The 20,941-nt window shown below is 56.4% G+C and overlaps 1 long non-coding RNA gene across 1 annotated transcript; it reads right to left on the reverse strand.

Annotated features, from left to right (window-relative positions):
• Positions 1-8,986: 8,986 nt before the first annotated feature.
• On the reverse strand, positions 8,987-20,570 carry LOC123289017 (uncharacterized). Its single transcript, XR_011502526.1, has 4 exons — positions 19,987-20,570; positions 9,858-9,998; positions 9,465-9,532; positions 8,987-9,339 (listed from the first exon to the last, which is right to left on the reverse strand). It is a non-coding gene; the product is annotated as an uncharacterized lncRNA (long non-coding RNA).
• Positions 20,571-20,941: the final 371 nt, after the last annotated feature.

The following is a 20,941-nucleotide window of genomic DNA, read 5'->3' on the forward strand; positions in this document are numbered from 1 at the left end:
AGGAGAGCAGCGGTTCAGAGAGGAAGGGATGCCGGAAGGAGGACCCACCCTCGCAGGGGCCCGGCCGTAACCACATTCGCAACTGTTGGGGTGAAATGACAAATACGAGGACCATGTGCAAGTTATTCCAACACCACGTTTGTTCCGCCTGAAAAGATGGCCTTGATCTGGAGGTTGTCTTCCTACTTCTTTTGGTTTAAAAATATCCTTTCAAAAAAGGAAATTATAATTAATTGTTTTTCTAAAGGTTCCAACATGGAAAAACAGAAAGTTGGCTGTCTTCAGTAGCTCTGCGATGTTTCCTTTGAAATTTGACCAGTCTGAATTCTGGAGGTCTCTGGACCGCTTTCTGCATGTTCCCTGCTGAGGCCACCAGGGAGAGTCACCGGGTCTAAAGCCTGCTGTGGCTCCCTACTGTCCTCAGGTTTGGAGCCAAATTCCTCAGCATGGCATGGAAAGTCTATTCGGGTGGGAGAAGGGAGGAGGGTAAGGGGGGGGGGGGCAGCTTCCTGGAGGAGGTGGTATCTGGACCAAACCTTACAGGTTGCGCTAGTTGGCAAGGAGTGGCTGGAGAAGAGAGAGGCTGAGAGAGGACAGGCTGGAGAGGCGTTCCACGCAGGGGAGCATTATGTGCTGGGTGATTGAAATACAGCTGGTATTGGGATGTGGCCAGGTGGGACGGGGTTAGGGACACCCTGGAAACTGAAGCTCAGGAGACAGAAAGGAGGCTCGGGAGTGTAACACCAGGGTCCTAAGGCATTCTCAGAGCAGTGAGGAAACTATCACTGCGCCCATTTTGAAGGGGAGGCCGAAGGGAAGGAGGAACCCCCCAGGGGCACATAGTCAGTGAGTGCTGGGGAAGGCATTTGAACTTGGATCTTTCTGACTCCCAAGGCCACACTTGCTGCCACCTGAGGGTCTGTCTGGAGCTGGGGGTCCCCTCTTGGTGCCTCATGCCACCACCTCATCTGGGTCCCTCCTTCCTGGACCCGGGCCTGGCTGGGGTGGACTGGCCAAGAGGCCCAGCTCAGCCCTGGCTGCTGCTGGAAACCCCATGGAAATGCACCCCAGTGTATGATGCCCCCCAACCTTCAGGCCTCCTCTGGTGCCTGGAGGGACTGCTGGCTTCATACGGATGTCATGAAGACAGATGCAGCAGAAAGGTGAGGGTCCTTGGCAGCCTCACCACCAGGGGGCCCTGGTTCTGCAGCACCAGCTCTAGACCCCCTGATGGGCCCGGGTGGGGCATGGGTGCCGGCTCCTGGCCTCCTGCAGAAACACAACTTCAGAGCCACCCCAGAGGGCTGGAGGTGGGGACACTCCTGGGGGACAGGGGAGCTCGGAAGCCCGCTCCGCCTCCCAAGAAAGGCTCCTAGTAACCCACACTGGCTGACATCCACCCACCGGATTATGAAGTGGACAAATGCATCCTGGGTGCTACTGTGTGTGGAGATTGAGCAGTTCTTGCCCACAAAGAGCTCCCAGTCTAGCGAGGGACAATTAAACACCATGTGCCCAAGGCCTTGATGGGGGGTGATGATAACGATGCCACACTATGACTCATGAGGGCAACTCCTGCAGAGCCCTGTCAAGCTCAGATCGTCCTCAGAAGGTCCGCACAGACAGCAACCCCAGACTCAGGGCAGGGGTGAGGCTGGAGGGCTGCAGAGGAGGCCAGACCCCAGGGGAGGGCTGTCTTAACCACCAATTCCCAGCAGCCTTGCTGGAAGACATACCCCAGTTCCAGACGGGCCTCCAGAGACCATCAGGGTAACCTGCCCCACCGTTGGGGGGAAACAGGCCCAGAGGGGATGCCCTAGGCCCCAACAAGAGTCCTGCCAGAGCAGGGGCAGGGTCCTAGGCCTCGGCTCCCCGGCCAACCACTCCCCCCACTGTGGCCCCGCCTTTCACACTGGAGCAGGGGGACTCCAGCAGCTGGAGAAGAGGGTACCCGGCAGGAGGGCTGGGGGGCTCCCGGTAGGAGGGGTGGAGGTGGAGTGGGTGGAGGGCACCTGAGGGGTGGGAAGTGGAGGCTCCTGGCAGGGGACTTGGGGGCCTCTCGGCAGCACGGGGAGGCTGGAGGGCTCCTAGCAGGGACCGTGGGGGCTCCGGGCCGGGCCGCCCGCCCAGTCGCGCTGCCAGGCTGATTAGCATGGGCGAGGGGCGCTGGCGCGGGGGCGCCGCCGGCCGAGCTGGCACGTCCCCCGCGGGCCCAGCTGGCCAGGCCCGAGACACAAAGCGCCTCAGACGGCGGCGGCGCTCGGCCATTCACGCGCAGGGGCGGCCCGGGCGCGGGCGGCGAGGAATTCCCGCCGCCGGGGCGAAGAATAGCGCCTGGGCCGGGCGGGGCTCGGCCGCCCGGCGCTCCTGACCTTGAACCTTTGTGACTGGAGCGCATGCAAATCGCGCCGGGGCCGCGCCAAGCCCCGAGGGCGCTGCGCCGCCCGGGGTGTCCGGGCGAACAATGCGCCACTGTCCCCGCGCGGCGCCGCGGGCTGGGAACGGCGCGGGCACGCACCCGGCGGCGCGGCGCGGAATGCCAATGCGGAGCCGCCGGCGCGGCCGGGAGCGCGGGCCACGGGCGGGGGCGACCCTCTGGCCTGGGGGCGCCCCGGCCCCGCGCCCCTCGCCCCGCGCCCCCGCCCTGCGCCCTGGCCTTCGTGGCTCCGTCGCAGGTATCTTAGGCTCTTTTAGGTGACGGTCTCTGCCTCCTTCCCTCCTGCCCTCCTGTCTTTGTTTTATTCCTTTTATTTCGTAAGTCCTCTAAATGGTCGTCCGAAGAAGAAACGTGACCCCAGTAAGCGCCTTCCCCGGAGAGAACTTGTGCTGCCCGGGCCGAGCTCCTGCCGCCTTCTCGCTCCTTGAGGCTTATGCCTTCTCCCTGGGAGAGTGACCTCTCCTACCACTCAGCATCGTGCCTTTGTCACTGGGCACAAGCGTTTCCTTTGTCATCGACACCCTCCACCAGTGGCCCTTTTAAAGCCTGAGCTGTATTGTTCTCCTTGGCTGAGCCTGGTCCCTGACGCCCTGGTGTCCCCATCACGGGGACAACAGCCTGTCAACAGGGTTGTACCACTCCCATAAGTAGCCTACAGGGAGGAGAGACCTCTCCGTGAGTGGCTAAATTACAAGTTGCTAAATTGAACCCAGAAGGGTTGTGTCAGGCCAAAATGTGGGTGCTACAGCATCTGTCCTCAGCGGCCTGGATATTGTCTTTATTATGTGACTACGTAGGCAAGAAGCAATACCTCAGAAAGCGCGTATGCCGCATAAAAACCTTAAGCTGGTTTTTACGCGCATGTGCATGACCAGGCCACTCTAGCACCTTCTATTAATTTGAATTGGACACATTCGTGGTAGGAGACAAATCCCCAGCCCAGAGTCACATGTCCTAGCCTTGAAGCTGGCTAGTGACCAGTCACTTGTCCTCTTGGGACTCAGTGTCCACATCTCACAAGTGGTCTGGCGCCAGCTTGCCCATCTTGCAGAGGCAGTGCGGGTGAGGGCTGGTTCTCTGGGTCCATGAGGCTGCCCAGGTGTGAGGGGGGCCCCTGTGTGTGCGTGCGTGTGCGCAGGGAGTGTGCACATGAGTTCATTTCCGTTAAGGCGCCTGGGAGCTCAGTCCTGCATAGAGAGGGCCCAGGACAGGAGTGAGAGGTTCAGAGAAGGTGATCTTGGGCAAGACACTTCCTCTCTGGGCCTCAGTTTCCCCAGGTGTTAAATGAAAGGGTTGTAGAGAAGATCTCTAAGGGTTCTTCCAGCTTTCTTAGATGTAAATGAGTAAGTAGGATGCCTTCTTAAAGGACGGGAGTAGAGCACAGGGCTGCGTCCGTCCAGCCAGGCTCTTGAACGTGCTGGCGTTATTGGTTTCCGGCAGCCAACTCACCCGCTGAGGCCTCCTTTGGGCTGGACACTGGGACAGACCCCCTGAAGGGCATGAGACTTTGTCCCTGTCCCTGGGGAGCTCAGAGCCCGGCTGGAGGCAGGAGAGGTGGGAGGGATGGAGAAGCAAGCAGACGGTGAGTGTGGTGAGGGAGGAAGCGTGGTGTGTGGCGACACCATGTAGTGGAGAACAGAGGAGACAATGGAGGCGTCCGGGGAGGCTCTTGGGAAGGGGCTGCCTGAGCTGAGTCTGAAGGAGAGTGAATAGCTTCTCATCGGGAGAAGAACAGAGAGTGGAGAGCTCTTCAGACAGAGGGAAAATGAGGGCAGAGGGAGCTTGCAGGACATGGGGGACACTCTGGAAAAGGGAGCGATCCTGACAGAGGGAGCTCTCGTGGCAGAGGGAACACTCCTGGCAGAGGGAGCACTCCTGACAGAGGGAGCACTCCTGGAAGAGGGAACAATCCTGACAGAGGGAGCACTTTAGGAAGCAGGAGTACTCAAGGGGTAGGGAGCACTCCAGGACACGGGGCACTCCTGGCAGAGGGAACGTTCCAGGCAGACGGAGTGTTCTAAAAGACAAAGGACACTGAGAATGCTCTTCAGAGAAACCCCTTCCCTGGGAAAATTTTCCTACTTCTTTGCATTTATACACGCTGCCTCATGGGTGGCCCGCAGGACTAGAAACACCAAAATTAAAATAAAACATAGGAGCCAGTCTGGCTAAGGGAAATGTCAGGGTAGGAAAATGAGATGGGGGAAGGGGGTGAGGTGAGCAAAAAGCTTCCTCTGGCCCTCAGAGCAAAGGCAGCCTTCGCAGCCCGAGATTCGGGGTGCGTGCGGCTAAGGAGCGGCTGCGTGCACAGGCGGCGGCAGTTTGATTCTGGCCCTGGAAGCGGCACGAGGGCCTCAGCTGGCCTGGCAATCAGGGCAGCAAGCATCACGGGGCGCGGTGCTGAAGCCTGGGCTGCTGCTCTCAGCGTGGGCACAGCCCAGGGGGTTGGGGAGAGTCTCAACACGATGGGACACACACTGAATGGTACGGTCCACGCGGCTGGAACATGCCCAGCAGGGTGCCTGGGCTGGGCTTGGGGGGGTCACGGAAGCCTTCCTGGAGGAAGTGATGGCAAAGGGTTGGTCTGATTCTGGCAGAGAGGGAGAATGGCTGCAAAATGGCAATAACAATGGTGTACACTTGCAGAGCAGGCCTGACACACGGCGAGCAACCTGCCATCCCGGGGCAAAAGGCGTGCACGCCCCTCCTTGGTTTGCTGAAAATCTGGCTGCTCCAGGGACAAAGCGGAGACATCCAGAGGGTGGCTGGGGGAGGGAGAAGCCACGTTCGAATTCTCAAGTCCTTTGTCCTCCTAATAGTGAAATACGGTTTCTGAAATAAAATTGGTACGTTATGGTTGACTGGTCTTCACTCCCAAAGACACGTTTCGAAAACAAAGAAAACCCAGCAAGGTTGCAGCCCCAGATGTCCGCCGGCTGCTGTCCTTAAACCTCCTTGGCCCCACCGACACCTGGGCCTCTTGGCCTCTGTTTTCTGATCGACTGAAAGAGGGAGACTGAGGCCCTAGGGGGTGCTTGTCTAAAGCCAAGATGGGGCGGGAGAGAACCAGCTCTCCCGCCTTCTAGGTCTTTCCACTACTTCACCAGATTCCTCGGAAATTAGCAATGGAAAAGCGATCCCACGCTGGGGGAAGAAGCGAGTCATATTTTCCGTCCTGGCTCCTGGCGAGCACCTGGGACGTGGTGGGTCCCCCACCGATCCCGTGCAGAGGAGCTGGGTTATGTCACCCGAGGGGGAGGGGGGAAGTGCTGATGTCATGGGTGGGGCTCCTGAGTGAAATCAGCCCCTGAGGCCTCTCCTGCTGGCGGCAGTACGACCTCCCCCGTTGGCTGCCACTGCCCTGGGAGCTGGGTCACAGGCAAAGGGGATCTGGAGGGGCTGGCTGTGCTGGCCGGGGCGCGCCCGAGGGTGATGACAAGGTCTTGGAGCCTCCCAGGTCCAGGACAGCAGGAAGGACGAGCAGGCATTCGGCTCTGGTCCCACAGTGCTGTTCTACTCTTGGCCTGGGCGCGCGTGGAGGTTAAGAAGCCAGTGCCGGAGCCGGCCTGCCCGGGCTTGACCCTGGCTCGCTACTTACTGGTCCTGTGCCCTTAGACAGGCTGCTTCACCTCCCCGGGCCTCAGTTTCCCCTCTGTGAAGCCAGATAGTAACCATAGCCTAGTGCCTGGCACAGAGTAAGTGCTCAGTAAACACTCGCATTGATGCAATACTCATCCTGGACTCTCTCGTTCAGTCCCACGCCCAATCATGGAACCTGGTCAGTTTTGTCCTTTCTTCCCCATTCCTTCTGGTCCCCAGACCTGAGGCCCCAAAGTGCTCCATGAGGAATGAGCTGGGGGCCGGAGGGAAGGGGCCTGAGTCTCCCACACCCGTCGGTGGAATCCAGGCAAAGCTGGCTGGGCAGGGTTGTTCTGCCCCACCCCACCGGGAGAGGGGGTTCAGGTCCTAGGGCACAAACTGACTCAGACACTGAACCTGCAGCTCCACCGAGAGCCAGGAGGGCTACGAGGGACACAGCAAAGGAAGGCTTTGGTCCGCGCAGAGCCGGCAGGAAATCTCCCTCTGTGCTCATGGTGAAGCCGGTCTTCCTTCCGTCCTTCCGCCTTCCTTCCTCCCTCTCTCTCAACTCTATTAGTATCTGCTTGCGTGCTGGTCCCTGTGCTAGTTGCTGAAAATAGACAGTAAAACTGAACAGATATCTACTCTGCCATTTTCATACTCACAATCTAGTATAAAGCAGAAGGTATTGACCAAATAATCCGGAGCAACACCATGCAATAGAAGTTCCTGGGATGGTTGAAATGTTCTGTACCTGAATTGTCTGATATAGCAGCCGCTAGGCACCTGCCGCTATTGAGCAGTTGAACTATGGCCAGTGCTACTGAGAGCTGAATTTTAAATTTTATTTAACTTTAATTAATTCAAATTTAAAAGTCACGTGTGCTAGAGGCTACCATATTGGATGGCACAGATCGAGAGTCACAACTCCGTCCCGTCACCCTGTGTTACTTCTTCATAGCCTTTACATTTGTTCAAATCTGTGAGCTTATTTTTCTCGTAATCCTTCTCTCTGTGATGGCATGTGCCTGAATCTGGGTTCCTTGAAAAGGAGACAAAGGCTTCTCTGCAGGCAGCTCAGCTGGGAATGAGATCCTAGGAGAAACCAATAGAGAATGCTGTGTCGAGTGGATCATTGCTTCTGGAGGCTGGCACTTGATCCTGTGGGAACTTCTGGGTACTTACGAAATGCATCCCAGAACTGTCTACCCATGGCATGAAAGAGGGAAGCAGTCACCCAGCAGCCCCTGCTCACCCTTGGTCAAGGATGGCTCCATGGATGTTGACTTCCCGGTACTCCTGAGTTGTGTGAGTGCAGACTGGGTTCCCCCAGGGGTCCTAAGTCACATTCTCAGAGAAGCACAGGACAGAAGAAGAGATGGGCCCAAGGTAAGGTGCTGTCCAGTTATACCTGTCCAAAGCTGGCCAAAGCCATTGGGAAACTGGCTGCAGTGGCTGGAGGGAGAGGTGGGGCTGAGAGAACTGAAATGGTGCACAGGAGGTGTCCGACAGCGTCCACCCCTTGCATCACTCATATTTGCTTGTGCCTTTGATGAAGTCTAATCTGCCATAGAGTTCCCTTCAAGTTGGTGGCCAGCAGCAAGCTCTGTAAGCTTTTAAATGAAGACTAATAGTGGGGAAGCTACAGTCTCCACCATTGCAGCTGCTCTGGGGCCGTGACCGGTCCACCCATCGCTCTCCATCCTCCAGCACAAACTCCAGATGAGCATCTCATCTGCTCTAGGCTGCTGGCTGGTGAGAGGACCCAGACCTTCCCCACTGAGGGACCCAAACCCTTAGTGGCATCACCTTTGTTGGGCTGTGGTCACTGCCATTGCCTACTCTTTGCCGTCTTAGAGGTGACAGGAGGCACTTGGTGAATTTTCTGGTTCTGAAACATACTCCTGCCTGCCCTCAAGCCTAGCTCTTCTTGAAGATGAGGGTCAATTATATGCCAGTATGGTGACTAATGTTTGCCTGTTGGTACACTGGCGTGAGGAGGCCACAATGACCAATAGTTAGTTGAGGCCTCAAGATCCGTAGAATCTTGTTTGTCCCCTGGTGGGAGAATCCCCCTGTAGGCACCAGGACCTTGAATTTAACAAAGCCTGAAGTTGTGGGCATGGCGGAGAGCCAATCCAACTTCCTGGACCTATGTATTCCTCTTGGCTCCTGGACCGATGTATTCTTAATACTGGGGTCACGGTACCACGTGACCAAGTCGATCTCCCACCCTCTGGCACTGAAAGTACTTGCCACCCACCGTTTGCCAGATTTTGAGGGGATGAGCAATGAGTGTCTGAACAGAATGTAAGTTTCACGAAAACAGAATTCTTGTCTGCCTCGGTCGTTGCTGGATCTCTAGCACCTAGAGCAGTGTCAGACTCAAAACAGGAACTCAATAAATATTAGCAGAATAAATCAACTGAGTAATTGCAATTGGAATTTAATATCAGTAAAATTTATCATAAAGCAAACATTTTCAAAAAAGTATAGAAGTGTCGAGCCAGCCCGGTGGCATAGTGGTTAAGTTTGCATGCTCTGCTTTGACAGTCCAGGGTTTGCTGGTTCAGATTGTGGGGTGTGGGGGACCTAACATCACTTGTCAAGCCATGCTGTGGTGGCATCCCACATAAAATAGAGGAAGATTGGCACAGATGTTAGCTCAGCAACAATCTTCCTCAAGCAAAAAGAGGAGGATTGCCAACTGATGTTAGCTCAGGGCCAATCTTCCTCACACACACACACACAAAAAGTATACAAGTGTCACTGGGATGGTAGATCAATAAACAGAATAGAAAATCTAGATAGAGATGAAGGGATGTAATCTCCACGGAATTCTAAATATATTACGATGTACATCTGAAAGCTATATAATATTATAATCCAATGTTACTGCAATAAAAATAAGTAAGGAAATAAATAAATAAAAGAAAGAGATGAAGGTGTGGAGTACAAGTTTTTCTGTTTAGGAAATACTTTTTTATTTTTAAATCAAGGATGGAGCAAGTGGTAACTATTTTGAAAAATGACATGACATTAGACCCAGGTCTCTCTTCTTACAACAAAATAAGCTTGAGATAGATTAAGAATCTTAAGGTAGGGGACGGCCCAGTGGTGCAGCGGTTAAGTGTGTACATTCCACTTCGGTGGCCCGGGGTTCGCCGGTTCGGATCCCAGGTGTGGACATGGCACCGCTTGGCACGCCATGCTGTGGTAGGCGTCCCATGTATAAAGTAGAGCAAGATGGGCATGGATGTTAGCTCCGGGCCAGTCTTCCTCGGCAAAAAGAGGAGGATTGGCAGCAGTTACTCAGGGCTAATCTTCCTCAAAGAAAAAAAAAAGAACCTTAAGGTAAAAAAATGAAATTATAAATACATGGGGGAAAAAATACAATTATTTACATAATTTTGATGTGGGAAAAATCTTCCTAAGCAATGACACTCACATCAGGGCCTTCAGGACAGGAAATAAAGAAAATAATGGAGATTTTTCTTATGTAAAAATAAAAATTTCCTGTGGGTAAAAAAAAAGAGTTTAAGCAGAGTTGAAAGGCAAACAACAAACTGGGGAAAAAAATACATGCCAGACAAAATAGTTCTAACTCAATATACAGACAACAAATCAACAGAACAAAATATTTGCAAAGGACATGGGAGAGAAATTACAGAAAACGAAGTTAAAATTGCCAATACATCTCTGAAAAATGTTCAATTTCAAAGCATGCAAATTGAGATAAAATTTCCAGCTATTAGATTGGAAAAGCTTATGAAAAGATTAAAGAAAGTACTTATAAAAGGTTACAAGTACCAGTGAGGGTTCAGGGAATGAAAGTTCTTACGTGTTGCTGGTGAGACAGCAGATTGGGAAAATGTCCTGGAGGCAAAGTGGGCAGCATGCACTCATTAAACAAATATTTATGGGGCTCCTCTGTGTGCTAGGCACGTGGTAACACATACGGATCATCCTTGCTCTCGCTTCTCTTCCAGTGTAGTGGAGGAGATAGACATGAAAGAAGAAAGTACACAAACAAGTTTGTAATTACAGCAGTTGTAGAAAGTACTCATAAATGTGTTTAACAAGGGGTCCTAAGCTGGTCACGATGATTGGGGAGACTTCCCCAAGGGGGTGGTTCTGACGCCAAGTCTAGCACTATGAGGATTTAGTGAGGAGAAGAGTGAGGCAGAGTTCTGGGTAGAGGAAACAGCAATGTGAAAGTTCTGATGAACTCTGGGACTGTCCTCTACCCTCTCACACCGTGATTCCTGGCATCCTCTGGTCCCTGCTGATCTTCCTTGACTCAGCTCCTGATTGCAGACCTGCTACAATGTGTTATCTCCAATAGCCAGTTTGAACCAAAAATTACTAGACCATCAAAAACAACAACAACAACAAAAACCAGGGAAGCGTGCCTCACAAAGGAAGTCAGCAGATATGAACTGTGAGTGGACTCAGATTTCAGGTTTGGCAGTCACATACTTCAAAGCAGTTACTGTAAATATGCTCAAAGAGATAAAGACAAATATGCTCAAGAAATTAAAAGAAAATATGGTACCAATGTGTGAGCAGATAGGGAGTCTCCACAGACAAATGGAAACTATTAAAGGAAATTCTAGAACTGAAAAGGACAACAACTAAATTTTAAAAATTCACTAGATGGGCTCCGATTCTGGAGGTGGCAGAAGAAAGGATCAGTAAACTTAAATCAGCAGAAAGTATTCAACCCAAAGGAAAGAGAGAAATAAGATTGGAGAAAAAAGACTAGAATGTCAGAGACCTGTGGGACAATATTAACTGGTCCAAACTGATGTCACTGGAGTCCTAGAAGGAGAGGAGAGAGATATAGGGGCAGAAAAAATTTGAGGAAATAATGGTTGAAAATGTCTCAATATTAATGGAAAACAGATTCAACTTACAGATCCAAGGAGCTCAACAAACCCCAAGCATAGTAAAGACAAGTAAAGCCACTTCTAGATAAATCATAGACAAACTTCTGAAAGCCAGAGGAAAAGGGAAAATCTTGAAAGATTTGGAGAAAAAACCCACTTGTTCCATAAAGAGGACTTACAATGTAATTAACAGGTGGCTTCTCATCAAGAAACAAGGAGGACAAATACAGAGGTACTCACCTATCTAGTAAGAGTCCCAAGGGTAGCTATTAGTGAGAAGGGAAGGGAATTAATGTTTAGTCATGCACTAAACAGGAATTCCCTTGGACTGAAGGAAGATGTCAGTGCTCAGATTGGAAATGCTCAGTGAACACCAAGCAGCATAAAGGAAAGAACAAAAATAAAAATCTCAAGCCTGCCCAGTGGCAGAGTGGTTAAGTTTGCATACTCCGCTTTGGTGGCCCAGGTTCACAGGTTTGGGTCCCGGGCATGAACCTACACACCACTCATTAAGCCACGCTGTGGTGGCGTCCCACATACAAAATAGAGGGAGATTGGCACAGATGTTAGTTCAGCAACAAACTTCCTCACCAAAAAACCCCACAAAATAATAATAATAAAAAATAATAATAAAATAAAAATCTCAACATTCCACATGAAGGAACATAATTGCATTTCAGAACACCCAGGAGAGAGAGAAAAAAATTCTAAAATTATGAAAAATTATAAAATCACTATACTACTAGTTTTTACAATTATAAAAAGATTATAAACGTAGTATATTTTACAGAAAGCACTTATAGAAGTTTATAAGTAGCACCTCTGTCATAGGAGAAGTTAAGATGTAGAAAATTGCTTATAAGGTAAATGATTCTTGTCCGTAGAAATGCAAACGAATTTCCCCAGTAGAGATGAAATTGAATTCTGCCTTATAGTAAAGATAATCCCAAACAGTACCGTTTGTTGCCCTGTAGGCTATTAACCAGTTTTGCACTATTGGCAAGTTCATTTCAGCATTCTCGATTGCCTACACAGATGTCCATCCTTTAAATTCTCCTTTGAACTGGTTTTCACATCTTACTGCTTCCTTCATTAATTAATGAGTTTAGTAAAAGCTTAGATGTGTTCATTTTCTATTTACATGAGAATCATGATTTCACCTCTTTAAGAATTTGAATTTATAATATATGATACATAAGTACAAAAGGAGCTCCTACACATAAAAAAAGACAAAAATCCAATTAAAAACGAGCAAAGTTTTTAAACAGAGAAGTAACCTCATTAGTAATGAGACAAAGTAAAATTAAAACATCAGTTTATCATTTTTTCCGTCACAGCAGGTTTCCATTGACCTGAAATTCTGACCGTTGCTGGGGGAGGGGCCCATGGTGGGGGAGAGGCTTGCCAGGAGCGGATTTATCTGAACGTCTTAAAAGGATTCTCCAGGTGCTGGGGGGTGGGGAGCATGGACTATAGGGGACACGGGCAGTGGCCCAGGTGAGGGATGACAGTGGCTCAGATCCAGGTGGTAACAGAAATAACGCACTGAGAAGTCCCGATGACTTGGGGAGTCTGGCTGGGGTCTGGGAGTGACACCATGAGGGGCTGACATCTGTCTCTGCCCTGGGACCTGAATGGCAAGTTCAGTCTCATGCCAAAGTGTGAGTCAGAGGTCAGAAGTCATGAGGGCGGCTCCTGGTCCGGAAATGGCTGGTACCCTGGCCCAGCTCCAAGAAGCCCTGATGGGGTGGGTTAGGACGTCCGGGAGGCATTCGAGATCCCAGTAGGGCGCCCAGGTTTCCTCTGCCCTGGAGATAAGCGGAACCACAGGAGGCTGGAGGCGGGAAGGCCTGCCCACCCACGAGTGGACGCGTGCCAGACGGCCGCCCCTGGCACAGCAGCAGCTCAGGGCACGAGGAATCTCATGGCTGAGGCCTCGTTGCAGCTCACTGAGCCCTCCTCCACAGGCTCCCAGCCCCCTCCTGCTGTCTGGGCGGCTGACACTGCAGAAACATCCCAGGACCGTGGCCTTTGGGACTGGGGCAGGGCTGAAGCTGTGGACATGGGAAACCTCAGGGGGTTCTGGTCTTTGAAGTCTGGGAGTGGTTAAGGTCAGCTAGGAGCCGGGCAGCCACTGCACAGAGGAGGCGTGCCCAGCCAGGTTGGGGAGCGTGCAGGCCCAAGGACAGGAGCTTCCGGAAGGAGGTGTGTGGGCTGCATCACATGGCGTGAGATGGACTCAGAGGCCACCTGGCTCTGGCAGGATAGAGCTCCTCGTTGACGCTGATAAGAGCCATTTCGGTGGAGAGTGCAGCCCCCCACTGAAGCGGGCTGAGGAGCGTGCTGGGGGAGGTGTCGAGGGATGCAGGTGGAAGGGAGGGACAGTGGCGCTGTCTGTGCTGGGTGTGGCGTCAAGAGTTTTTTTCCCTGAAGAGGGAGAGACCTGAGCGTGGTGGGTGCTGGAGGGAAGGGAGCGGTGGGAGATGCAGCCGAGATAGAAGAAGGTTGCCAAGGAGGTTGCCAAGGAGGCGGAGGGAACGGGCCAAGGCCTGGACGAGCAGGTGGGGACATGGAGGGGAGGGTGTGGACTCATACGTAGTGGGTTTGGTGGCAGGAAGGTGAGTGAATGCCACCGACAAGCAAGTGGGTGAAGCAGCAACTTGCCCCAGGTCAAGGGACCGCCTTTTACCTGCCCCCCCAGCACCGGGGTGATGACTTATCGGTGTGTCAATCTGATGGGCTGTGGCACCACCGTGGGAAGGCGGCTGGAAGGACATCTGAGCTGAGAGACGTACAAGTTCCAACACAGAGCTCGCTGAGCAGCGGCGCGGGTGGCCGGGCGCCCAGGGCTGCGGGTCTCAGCCGGTGCTGCGATGCCAGAGTGCAGCCCCGAGCAGACCCCCCCTCCCCCCAGGGAGGCAGGCGGGAGGTGGAAGCTGACTCAGGCCCTGACTCAGCAGGGCTGCCACTGAGGAGGTGAAGGGGGTCCTGTGGGGTCTGCCAGCATCACAAAGCCACTTAGCCCTGCCTGAGTGTCCTTTCCTGGGAATGTTCCAGAGTGTCTCTTAGTCCTGAGTGAAGGATGGTTTCTTTCCTCCTCCCAGAGTTCAAAGATATTTTCGGAGCCGGTCCCATGGCCTCTGAGCTCAGGCTTCACCCCTCGTCGGGCTCTAAAGGGAATCCGTCACCATCCCCAATGGGATGACATTCACTTTTACAGTCACCTTTACTGTCACCCAGACGTCATTCACTCATCCATGTCTTCCTCCCTCTCTCCCTCCCTCCCTCCCTTCCTTCCACCCATCCTTCCTTCCTTTCTTCTCTCCACGTGTTCGCTGAGGGCCTGCGGGGCCGCAGGCCTGTACTGGGCCCTGGGACACAGCATGAAGGAGACAGACACAGCCCTACCCCGGGAGCCCACGCAGGCGAAGCTGCCTGCAGCCGCAGAGCTGGCAAAAGGTTGAGAATCCTGAGTTGGGGCCGAGGGCCAGGGAAGGCCTCCCAAGACTTCAGCCCAGGGCTCGGGGGTAACTCACGGGGGCCGGAGGGTTAGATGGCAATGGAGGTGAGTGGAACGCACAGTCAAGGGCTACAGGCCACTTGGGTGGCAGAGCGAGAGTGTGAGTGGAGGTGACTGAGGGTAGGGACCATTTGGGAAGGTCACTCTGGCTGAGAAGTGGAGGCTGGGGGCCTGTGAGATCAGGCCCACAGGTGAGGTGGGGGTGGAGAGGTGGGGAGGGCCAGGCTGGCCCCGTGGAAGTAGGGCTTCACTGGGACCAAGCAGGAGGCAGGAGGAGCTGGGGAAGGTGATGACCTCAGTTATGCGAGGCTGAGCGTCAGGGGTAGGGGGATTTCCAGGGCCAGCTGGACAGGACAGAGACCCCCAGGCAGCGCTTGCCTGCGGGTGCCCGAGCCTCGCCTTCCCCCACTTCGGAGCTCCCTCCAGCGCATGCAGCCCTCCGCCTGAGCCCCTTCGGGGTTGGCCTCAAACTACAGAGACCAGCCTGTCCCAAGGTCATGACCTCCCTGGGCCGGCCACATCCAGTGACGGATGCAGGCAGAGTCAAGGCCTGGCGGCTTCCACCCAACTCAGGCCAGCTCTGGTGGCTTCTAGTTCCAGACCTCCTGCGGGGTCAGGCCTCTGCCCATGCCTGCCTCCTTCCCCTCCCAGCCACAGTGGTGACCCCAGGCCATCCCCAACAGACATCCTGCTCCCTAAAGCCTGGCTCAGAGTGGCTTCCTGGGAGCCCACACTGCCACACAGGGTGCGCAGAGCACACCACCCCTTCTAGCTGTGGAGGCTGAGACGGGGCAGGTAGGCGGTCCGCCCCAAGTGGGGAAGGGGCAGGCTAGGGGTGCAGGGAGCTCCACCACCCGCCATGGAGGCACGGACGAAGGGGCAGTAAGGGGCTTCTGGAGGCCTGAGAGCTGCGATTTGGGCAGACCCCCAGCTCTCAGCGCCTTCCCCGTCTCCTCCAGCCCAAAGCCTCCTTCCCTTAGGCGCAGCCCAGGACCCCCCTTCCAGAGCTTATGGCCTCAGCGCCCTCCTCGGTGACGCTTCCCACACGCCCCAGGGTCACAGTTCCTGGGAGGACATTGTGGTCTCAGCTCCAGGACACAGAAGCCCCGGGGAGCTGCAGAGATCCCTCTGTGAGCTCATGGCCTGCTCGGGGTCTCCCCAGAAGGCGGCCCTGAAGCATCGACTCCTGAGCACGGCTTATTTGGGAGCCAACCCCAGGAGACACGGGGAGGGAGTGGAGAAGTGTCGCAGGGAGGGGACACAGCCAGCACAGCATATGTTATCAAGCAGGTCACCTCTGAGGCCGCTGGGGTTCAGTGCCCCCGCCCCGGGACATGGTGCAGAGCGCAGCTCTGAGTTGGCCTGGCTGAAGGGCATTCGTCTGCCAGCTCCATCCGGCCTTGGGAGGGGGCTGCCTCTGGTGCTTCTTGGGTGCTCCGGGCACCAGCATGCTGCCACTTTAGGTATGCCCAGCTCGGGGTCAGAGACAGCGTCTGTCCACAGAGGCTGCAAACACATACCTCACACATGGGCCCCTGTCTGGTCACTCTTTGGGGGTGCCCCTCGGAAGAGTGGGAGGCCCACTGGGATGTTGCCACTGACACCCTGGTCTCTTGGCTCCTCACCCAGAGACGGAGGGGGAAACCCTATTCCATTATCCAAGGAGCTTCTGCTGTCTTCAGTCTCCTGAGAGGCTGCGCAAGGGGACTGTGCACCCGGAGGGCGGAGCTGGGGGTACCACCTGCCCCAGGAGCCTCCTTGCCTCCCCCGCCCCTGCCCCCAGCCCCGGCTCGGTCCCCAGGGACAGGCTGTGGGGCCTGGCAGCTCAGCCCCAACTGGCCTAGACTAAACCCATGTCCCGCTGGGCAGGCCCAGTTGGCCGCCATGAGCGCCTAAACAGCCTGGCCTTTGTCCCGGGCGGTCACAGGCGCTGCTTGCTCGGTGCCCAGCCTGTTTTTCCCAGGCCAGGCCGGGCAGGCAGAGGCATTGAAGCCATGGAAACAACACAGGCCACCTGTCCCGCCCAGCTCTTCTCTCTGCCCAGCTGCTTTCTTAGTCTCCGCAGACCTCCTGGTGTGCTGGGCCCTGGGCACCACGGCACTCGCTGCCTGCACCCTACCCACCCCGGGACCCCAACCAGACCCGTGCAGAGAGAGCCAAGGGGTTTCGAGCACCCCGGAGTCCCCTCACCTGCTCCCAGCACTCATCAGATGTGAGCCCTGAGGACCGGGTTACTGAGGGCTCCTTCCTCTGCTGCCCCCCTTCCCTCCTTCTCCAGCCACTCACCCCTGGGACCCAAGGAGGAGGCCAGCTCAGGGAAATGCTCTCTGATCAGAGCTGCCCCAATATAAAATAGGGTATCTTGGAAGGTGGTGAGCTCCCCATCACATGAGACATGCAAGAGTAGACTCCTAGAGCTGCTATAAGGGAATCCTTATTGTGTGGGCTGAAAATTAATTGATTGAATGAATGAGCACAGAAAGAGTTCTTTCATTCATTCATTGACTCATTCAGTCATTGAGTAAACACCAGTGGTGTCCATCCTTTGGGCTAGGCCCAGCGCCAGGTGCTGAGCAGGTAATGGTGAGATGACAATCATGATCCCCACCTTCATGGGAAGTGGAGTCACATGGATAAAGGGACGTGGAGGGGAGACATACACTGCCCCCAGTCAGGCAGATTAGGAGCCCAGAGGGACCACAGAAATGATAAGTTCAGTGTCCTATTCCATGGGTGGGGAAATTGAGGCACAGAGGACAGAGATGCCACAAAACCTGGATACCTCCCCAGAGCTTCTGGGTCCACAAGTATGCAAGCCTCAAAGGCCCATGGGGGTTCTGAGGAGGGATGACCTCCTTCCAGGTTTGGGGAGTGACTCAGGAACAGCTCTGTGAATGCGGCTGCAGTGAGGCCAGACATGGTTCACCCACCCAGCGAACCCTCCCGAGCCTGGTGACATCAGGGCTGTGGAACACCGAGAGCATTTGGGGAGCATCTGCTGCTGGGACTGGAGTCCAGGTCAGGACCATCGTGCTTCACGGGGCCGTGCAGCTGGCCTTAAGGGCCAAGAGGTTCTGAGCTTCTCACCTGTTGGAGTCAGCTGGTGCTGGATGACAAACCACCCTAACGCAGCGACGGAAAACTACAGCCACGTGATTCCACTCACGAATTCCGTGGCTCGAGCATTCTGAGAGGGCACAGTGGGGACAGCTCTTCTCTGCTCTGATGTCTGGGGCCCTACCTGGCACAACTTAAATGGCTGGAGCTGGAAGACCTGAGGCTGGGGAGCTGCCTCTGACGTGGCTGCCTCATCCACACGTCTGGCGCCTGGCCTGGGGTGACTCGAAGGCTGGACTGCCCGCCAGCGCACCTCCACGTGGCCTCTCCAGGCGGCCCGGGCTTCCTCACTGCATGGAGGTCTCCCAGCATTGAGCTTCCTTCCCACATGGTGCCTCAGGACTCCAGGGTAGAAGCTGTGTGGCCTTTTGACTCAGCCTGGGAAGCTACGCGGCAGCTTGGCTGTCACGCTCTGTTGGCTGAAGTGGTCACAAGCCTGTTCAGATTCAAGGGGAGGGGTCCTCGAGGAGAGGAGGACCAAGGAACTGGCAGCCATATTTAAACCGGCCACATGACAGCCTATTCCAAGCCTCCCATTTCCTCCTCTCCTTTCTGAAAACTGTCCCATCTGCCAAGGCTGGGCTTGAAACCCAAGCCAGAAAACCTTCCTGCTAACCACTATCCCTCGGAGCACTCCTGCTCACACATGTGTGCCCTTGGTCACCATCTTTATAATTAATGATAAGGACAGCCTCGAGCGTGGTACTCCTCCCCTGGGAACCATGCCCATGTGTTCACACATGTACTTTGGGTTTTGGTTCTCAGAGAAACCCTGTGAGACATTTCAGAAGAAGGGGCAGCTCACCTGGAGTTTTGCAGGATGAGTAGGAGTTCTCCAGAGTTTGAAAAAAGGTATGGTGAGCTTGGGCACGTGTGGGGTCAGCCATGGCTGGAGGACAGTTTCACTTATCCTGGGGCAAGGGGGTTTTTAGTGAGGAAGTGCACCAAACAGACTTGTGTCTTAGGAGGTCCCCTGTGGTGCCAACAGTGTGAAGACAAGAAGCTGGTCCAGGAGGAGCTGGTCCAGGTGCTTGCCCACAGGCCCCCACAAGAGCCTGTCCACCTGGGCCTCCGACTCTCTCTTTTACACAGTTTAAGAGTGTTTTCAGCCACTCTGGGGGGGGGGGGGCGGGCGCTGCACTTTACAGATGATAAAACTGAGGCTCTGAGAGGCTTCTCTGGAGTCCAAGCTGGGCGGGGGGGGGGGGGGCTGGGACCGGGGCAGGAGCTCCCCTTGTGTGGCCCCTACCATCGTCCCTACAGACCCACCTCAGGCAGGGCAGGAAGCTCCTCCTCCCTCCCCAGCACCCCAGCTGGCCCCGCAGCGCCCCACCCCTCCCCGCCGGACCACATGGCCCAGAAAGGCCCGCTCAGAGCCAGCTGCAGGCCGCCTGGCCTCTGGTTTACATCAGCAGGCAGCAGGGAGCAGGTCACGTGCTCACTTATGTCTCGTGCTCCTTGTAGTCACAGGAGGGGGAGGGCAAGCACCCAGGGGGGAGGGGTGCTGGGCTGAGGGGAAACTGAGGCCCAGGACGGGGGAGAGGGGAGGGCTTGGCATCTGCCACCAGCTTGCACCTGCCTTCTCCTCCTAGCCAGCCATTGAGTGCCGGCGCTGGAAATGAATCCTCTGCCCGCCTGCTGGCCAGCCGGCAGTGGGCAGTGCCATGCTGCCTGCCTGCTCCGGCCTGGCCTGGTCATCCCGAAAAGCGGACAAAAGCCAGCTGCCTCCCAGCGGTCGCTAGGCCGGCAGACACCCGGGGTGACGCCTGCCTTCGCCTGGCACCGGCGGCCGCCAGGAGGGCCCTTGGAAAGCTCCCTTCGCTCCCGCTCCCAGGGGCTCCGCAGCCCCTTTCCGGAATGGCTTCCCGATGAGGTCATCGGCCCAGAGCGGGGGAGGCCGCCGGGAAGGCGGCCGGCGGGCCCAGCGCCGGGATGGGATGGCCGCGGCCGCCTCGCCCCGCGCGCGCTGCCAGGAGGGGCCGGGCCGGCGGGAGCGACCCCGGCCACTGACTCGGCTCCCCGCCTCGCGCCGGCCCGAGCGCCCCGTGACCACGCCGCCCGCGGGGCAGCGCAGGCCTGGGCGGGCGCCCCGGGGGGCACCGCGTCTGGGAACCACGCGACGTGCCTGCTCCGACCTGCCAAGCTGCGTGTTCCTGGAACCCCAGCCTTTTCCGGCCGCAGAGCGGGGAGCTCGAGGCCGCCGCCCCCTGCGCGCAGCCGGGAGGAAGCGCGAGCGGGGGCGGGCGGACGGGCGGGGGTGCTGCAGCGGCTGGCCACCGGCGTCCCCGGCCTCGCCCGCCTGGGGAAGGCAGCCCCGTGCCCGTGAGCCCGCGCCTCTCCCGGCCCGCGGCTCCCCGCCAGGCTCCTCTGCAGGTGGGCCCTGGCGGCCCGGGAAGCTGCGGAGATGGGAACTGCGCAGGGAAGTGGCCCAAGCAGTGACTCACCTCGCAGGCCCTGCGCTGGGGGGCGGAGGGGCCACAGGACCCAGCAGGACCCGGACCTCCCAGGTGGAGGCAGGGACACTAAGAGCTGACTCTGCCCTGGAACACCAGCCCCACGAGAGCTCAGGGGGCCCTGGGAGCCGGGGGAGGGTCACCTCCCCCGAGGGTGGGCCCAGCAGGAGGCTGGGCAGGACCCCCGCTCCTGGTGGGATTTGGGACGCCAGTGGTGTGCAGAGGGGCAGGGCAGGCCTCGGGGTCGGCAGGCCCAGCCGGGTGCGTGGCCGCCTCTAATTTTTCTGTGTGACGTCGATCGCGCCCCTGCTCCTGGCTGGGCCTCAATTTCCCCATCTGCAGACCGGAGGTGGGGGGAGCCTCAGCTGGACGCCAGGAGCTCCCAGGGCTGCCGGCCCGGGCCTGCCGCTGTGCGGGGACGCCTCTCCGCGGCCTCGCCCCGAGTTTCCACGTTGGAAGAGCCCCAGCGACCACAGCGCAGCGCCCGGGGCACGGAGGAGGCCGGCAGACCCCAGTCGCGCGGAGCTAGCGGCAGGGCCAGGATCCCAGCCCAGACGCCTCCGCTGGCCCCGAGTGACCCGCGGCCTCCTCCCCTCCCGCCTGCCTTCCCGGCCCAACGCGCAGGCTCGGGCGGGCTGCCGCGCGGGGGCGGAACCGCCCCCCTCTGCCGCCCCCTGGTGGCTGCAGTGACACACAGCGGCCAGTTCACTCCCTCTGCCCCGGGCGCCCACAGACCCAGGGGCACCCACAAATACGAGCACCCAGAGGGCTGGGGCACCCACAGGGCCATAGGCGCCGTCACTAGGAGCCCTGGCTGAGAGCATCGCCTGCGTTATCTGATTGAGTCTTCCGTCCTCCCCTAGGTGGGGTATCATGATTACCCCTTTAGATGGGGAATCTGAGGTTGGGGGGGGGAGTGGCGCGTGGACCCTGGAGGGAGATGATT

This window comes from Equus asinus, chromosome 4, assembly GCF_041296235.1.
Source record: "Equus asinus isolate D_3611 breed Donkey chromosome 4, EquAss-T2T_v2, whole genome shotgun sequence".
Classification (NCBI taxonomy): Eukaryota; Metazoa; Chordata; class Mammalia; order Perissodactyla; family Equidae; genus Equus; species Equus asinus.